Raw genomic sequence first — 6,233 nt, 5'->3', positions numbered from 1 at the left:
TGTGCTTGCCAGGTTCTCTTCTTGCCAGCTGCAAAATCTCCCGAAATGTCATCCAAATTTGATTAAAGACAGGTTACTCCAAACTCATTCTTTCTCATCCTTGTAATAAAAATGGGTATATTTTTCAATATTATCGACAGGAAAGTAAAATAACCAAAACCAGGTGAACAGCTGGGTAATTCTCTCCTTAAGGAAGTATAGTAGATGTTTCGCCTAGTGTTATCACAGGGGCACATAATATGTACTCCAGAAAAACAAAGTAATGGCTACTTTACCATGTTTTCTTAACTGTCTCACAATTTAGTACTTCTGCAATGTTAGCCTCATCTCAGAAATACAGATGTGGTCATCTCAGTGTCCTAGATCATCTCAGAAGGAATAAGCACTAATGTTTTGATAGTTTCAAAGAGGAATTGTTGTGGAAGAAGCACAGTGAACTGTCTAGACCAGTGGACCCCAACCTTTTTAGCATCAGGAACCTGTTTCATGGAAGACAATTTTTCCACTGAGGGGGGTGGGGGGACGGTTCAAGTAGTAATGCGAGCGATGGGGAGTGACAGGGGAACAGCAGATGAAGCTTTACCTGCTGCTCCCCACTGAACTCCTGCTGTGCACCCCAGTTCCTAATGGCACTGGTCTGTGGCCCAGGGGTTGGGGGCACTGAGCTCCACCAGACACCCTACCACAACATAGGGCTACAGAGGCATCAGACAGTGCATGGGCCCTCCAGGCACTTGCAGCTGGGTAAGAAGGCCAACAGGTCACAGGGGAAACACAAAAATAAATATATGGGATTTCTTAGGATCACTGAGAATGGAAAAGCTGTCACACAGGTAGAAGAGTGGCAGGTCGGGTGACAGAGCCTTGAAGGATGAGAAGAGCTCTTCAGGTGGACAGGAAACCAGAGGACAAGGGAAACACAGGTCACCACGGAAGCAAGGCACAGAAAGAGAAGTATCAGTCTCCTCACAGAAGAAAGAGCCCCTCCTTTGTCTTTTAGCCTCCCTGCAGAGCAAAGAGCAGATGTTCACTGTTCAGTCTCCTGAGCAGTGATAATGTTTCCTTCTGGAGCGCAGATTGTGGGGGTTTGCTTGAAGCTCATGGTAAAAGGCTGGGGGTCCCTAAGCAGCCTGCTCCACGGCAGTGACGCAGACCTGGCCCATGCACAGCATTCACTTGAATCACTCCGTGTCATCCCTGTGAGTCTTGCAGGACAAAGAAAACTTACACTACCATGGAGCTCATGCTGCTTATCGTACCCTGAGTAAGCAAGTCCTTTGCCTCTGATCTAGGAGACTTGCGTCTTCTGCCAGCATCCACGAAACTCTGGCAGGCAAGTTGATCACTTATAAGGAAAGGAAAATCTCTGACCACACACAGTTTCTAACAGACAGGTAGTGAATCAATCCATTGATGAGGAAGCAAGCAGAGGAGAATGAAAGGAGAAATTGAAAAGAAAGATGAATTTGGTTTGAATCTGTTGCTGTTCAACTTCAAGTGGTCGTGGAGGCCGGGAGCTGCCAACACAGATTTGTATTTTATGAGAGGTCTGGGCTAGAGATACACATTTTTAAATTAATTTTTATTGGAATATAGTTGTTTTAAAATGTGCTAGCTTCTACTGCATAGCAAAATGAATCAGCCACACACACACACAGACACAGACACACACACACACACATACACACACATCCTCCCTTTAGGATTTTCCTCTCATTCAGGTCACCACAGTGCATTAAGTACAGTTCCCTGTACTATACAATGTGTTCTCACTAGTTGTCTGTTTTATTTTGTTGTTTAGTTGCTAAGTCGTGTCTGAGTCTTTGCAACCCCATGGACTGCAGAGTGAGCAGTCGACATTTTAGGAATCAGTGAACTATAATGGACTGGAATGGGTGAATTAAACTCAGATGACCATTATATCACTAGAGTGGGCAAGAAGCCCTTAGAAGAAATGGAATAGCCATAGAGTCAACAAGAGTCCAAAATGCAGTACTTCAGTGCCATCTCAAAGATGACAGAATGATCTCTGTTCGTTTCCAAGGCAAACCATTCAATATCACAGTACTCCAAGTTTATGCTCCAACCAGTGACACTGAAGAAGATGAAATTGAACAGTTCTATGAAGACCTACAAAATCTTCTAGAACTAACACCAAAAAAAGATGTCCTTTTCATCATAGAGGACTGGAATGAAAAGTAGGAAGTCAAGAGATTCCTGAAGTAACAGGCAAATTTGGCCCTGGAGTACAAAATGAAGCAGGGCAAAGGCTGACAGAGTTTTGCCAAGAGAACGCACTGGTCATAGCAAACAGTCTCTTCCAACAACACAAGAGAACATTCTACACATGGACATCACCAGATGGTCAATACTGAAACCAGATGGATTATATTCTTTGCAGCCGAAGATGGAGAAGCTCTATACAGTCAGCAAAAACAAGACTAGAAGCTTACTGTGGCTCAGATCATGAACTCCTTATTGCCAAATTCAGACTTAAATTGAAGAAAATAAGGAAAACCATTAGACCATTCAGGTATGACCTAAATCAATCCCTTATGATTATACAGTGAAAGTGACAAATAGATTCAAGGGATTGGATCTGATAGACAGAGTGCCTGGAGAACTATGGACAGAGGCTCGTGACACTGTACAGGAGACAGGGATCAAGACCATCTACAAGAAAAAGAAATGCAGAAAGGCTAAATGGTTGTCTGAGTAGGTCTTAAAAATAGCTGAGGAAAGAAGAGATGCTAAAGGCAAAGGTGAAAAGGAAAGATATACCCATCTGAATGCAGAGTTCCAAAAAATTATCTAGATAAGAAAGCCTGCCTCAGTGATCAATGTAAAGAAATAGAGGAAAACAATAGAATGGAAAAGACTAGAGATCTCTTCAAGAAAATTAGAGATACCAAGGGAACATTTCAGGCAAAGGTGGACACAATAAAGGACAGAAACAGTATGGACCCAACAGAAGCAGAAGATATTAAGAAAAGGTGGCAAGAATACACAGAAAAACTATACAAAAGAGATCTTAATGACCCAGAAAACCACAATGGTGTGATCATTCACCTTGAGCCAGACATCCTGGAGTACAAAGTCAAGTGGGCCTTAGGAAGCAGCACTACAACCAAAGCTAGAGGAGGTGATGGAATTCCAGCTGAGCTATTTCAAATCCTAAAAGATGATGCTGTGAAAGTGCTGCACTCAATATGCCAGCAAATTTGGAACATTCAGCAGTGGCCACAGAACTGAAAAAGGTCAGTTTTCATTCCAATCCTAAGGAAAGGCAATGCCAAAGAATGTTCAAACTACCGCACAATTTCACTCACCTCACACACTAGCAAAGTAATGCTCAAAATTCTCCAAGAGAGGCTTCAACAGTACATGAACCAAGAACTTCCAGATGTTCAAGCTGGATTTAGAAAAGTCAGAAGAACCAGAGATCAAATTGCCAACATCTGTTAGATCATTGAAAAAGCAAGAGAGTTCCAGAAAAACATCTACTTCTACTTTATTGACTATGCCAAAGCCTTTCCCTGTGTGGATCACAACAAACTGTGGAAAATTCTTCAAGAGATGGGGCCACCTTATCTGCCTCCTGAGAAATCTGTATGCAGGTCAGGAAGCAACAGTTAAAACAGGACATGGAACAACAGACTGGTTCCAAAAGGGGAAATGAGTTCATCAAGGCTGTATATTGTCACCCTGCTTATTTAAGTTATATGCAGAATATATCATGTGAAATGCTGGGCTGGATGAAGCACAAGCTGGAAGCAGATTGCTGGGAGAAATATCAATAACCTCAGATATGCAGATGACACCACCCTCATGGCAGAAAGTGAAGAGGAACTGAAGAGTCTCTTGATAAAAGTGAAAAAGGAGAATGAAAAAGCTGGATGAAAACTCAACATTCAAAAAACTAAGATCATGGCATCCGGTTCCATAATTTCATGGCAAATAGATGGGGAAATAATGGAAACAGTGACAGATTATTTTGGGGGGCTCCAAAATCACTGCAGATGGTGATTGCAGCCATGAAATAAAAAGACGCTTGCTCCTTGGAAGAAAAGCTATGACCAACCTAGATAGCATATTAAAAAGCAGAGACATTACTTTGCCAACTAAGGTCTGTCTAGTCAAGGCTATGGTTTTTCCAGTGGTCATGTATGGATATGAGGGTTGGACTGTGAAGAAAACTGAGCACCAAAGAATTGATGCTTTTGAACTGTGGTGTTGGAGAAGACGCTTGAGAGTCCCTTGGACTGCAAGGAAGTCCAACCAGTCCAACCTAAAGGAGATCAGTCCTGAGTGCTCTTTGGAAGGAATGATGCTAAAGGTGAAATGCCAATACTTTGGCTATCTGATGCGAAGAGTTGACTCATTGGAAAAGACTCTGATGCTGGGAGGGATTGGGGGCAGGAGGAGAAGGGGACGACAGAGGATGAGATGGCTGGATGACATCACTAACTCGATGGACATGAGTTCAAGTGAACTCCAGGAGTTGGTGATGGACAGGGAGGCATGGCATGCTGCAATTCATGGGGCTGCAAAGAGTCAGACACGACTGAGCAACTGAACTGAACTGAACTGTCAGCTGGTCTCTAGCTGGGCTGAGTTTAGCCAATGGTTGATATGGATGAGAGATTAAAAGACAAAGGGAACAGTGAGGTTGGGTGTTTCTGCTTCTCTTCTCTGCTGCGGATACATGTCTGACAGTACATGGGCTGAATCCCCTCCATGGCTTCAGCTCCCTCTGGACAAGCCAGTCAACCCAAGAGTCTTGCCTCTAGTGTCATCTCCAGGCCAAGGTCTGATCAGTTCAGTTGCTCAGTTGTGTCCGACTCTTTGCAACCCCGTGAATCGCAGCAAGCCAGGCCTCCCTGTTCATCACCATCTCTGATAGTACCATTTTTACTTCATCCCTCCATTCCATGTGTGGAAGTAGCTTCCAGCTGTGGGCATCTAAGATATCTCACCATCCTCTGTCTGGTTTCTCAGTTACTCCACTACCCATCTAATCAATTTCCCCACATTATATATATATTTTTGGTAACAAATCACTGAAGTGGTTCATTTTTTGGCCTGGTTGGATCCTGATTAATAAGAACAGGTAAGAACACAAAAGCCAAATCTGATAGGCAAAAGAATGGGAAAAGATGTTGACAACCAATTGTATAGAACATTCTTTGAGTAGTTTCATGAAAAGAAAAGAGAGACTTGGTGGTAGCTGGAGGGATGGGTCTTTTAAACTTGTTTGGTAAGATATGTGCTTGTTTTAGGCTGAGGGGAAGATGTCTGAAGAGGTTGAAAGAATAAAAGGTAGAGGAATTGAGCTGTGTGTGTTAAGTCACTTCAGTTGTGTCTGACTCTTTGTGACCCTATGGACTGTAGCCCACCAGGCTCCTCTGTCCATGGAATTCTCTAGGCAACAAAACCGGAGTGGGTTGCCACTTCTCCAGGGGATCTTCCCAACTCAACGATCAAACCTGTGCCTCCTGTGTGGCTCCTGCAGGCAGAATCTTTGCCATTGAGCTACCAGGGAACCAGTTGGATTAATGGAATAAGGTCCCAGAGGAAATAGGAGGAGGTAAGGGGTTTTGTAGGATCCAGGTAACAGATTTGATCCAGTTAACAGGGTTTGTTCCCCAATGCATCAGATAAAACTGGTAATAGTTCAGTTAGATCAACAGGATCCATCAACGGGGGGAATAAAGTTATATCATCAGCTAATAGGATTGACCTTAACCTGAAATTGATATCCTGGAACCAGCAATACAAAGGTAAAAATTCACTACCTTGTAAATAAAGTGTGTGAAATTCCCAGAAGTTTAAGGCTTTGCTGAGTTTAGAGGTGAAAAGGTGGGTTGGAAGAGAGTGGTGATAGTCTGGAATCCTTCTGTGAGGATTGGGAGTGAAAACTAACCAGGGATCTCTGAGGACTGATGGTAATGCAGAGGACCCAGCTGAGGTATTTACAAGGAATTGCATAGTTTATAGTTTGGTTCCCCTCACCCTCAGATGATCAGTTGTGCCCGTTTGGAAGCAGGATGACAAATCCAGGGTTGCGGTCTTGAGAGATGAACACTGTGGAAGGGCAGAGCTGCAGGAAATCATAGATGGGAAAGTGGTTTGGATGGTCTGTTGGGGAATACAGACAGTATGGCCAGCAGAAAGAATGCACAGAGTCGCACAGGTGGCCAGGACCGACTTCCCATCCCAGCTAAAGAAACCTT

At 43.5% G+C, this 6,233-nt stretch overlaps 1 non-coding gene across 1 annotated transcript; it reads right to left on the bottom strand.

Annotated features, from left to right (window-relative positions):
• Nucleotides 1-5,644: 5,644 nt before the first annotated feature.
• Nucleotides 5,645-5,735, bottom strand: LOC120879175. The gene has a single exon (XR_005724739.1). It is a non-coding gene; the product is annotated as a small nucleolar SNORD12/SNORD106 (small nucleolar RNA).
• Between the last annotated feature and the right edge of the window lie 498 nt (nucleotides 5,736-6,233).

The sequence above is a fragment of the Oryx dammah genome, unplaced genomic scaffold (genome assembly GCF_014754425.2).
Source record: "Oryx dammah isolate SB20612 unplaced genomic scaffold, SCBI_Odam_1.1 HiC_scaffold_19, whole genome shotgun sequence".
NCBI classification, from domain to species: Eukaryota; Metazoa; Chordata; class Mammalia; order Artiodactyla; family Bovidae; genus Oryx; species Oryx dammah.
The sequence above is the reverse complement of the archived record's forward strand: the minus strand, read 5'-3'. Positions and strand labels throughout refer to the sequence as shown.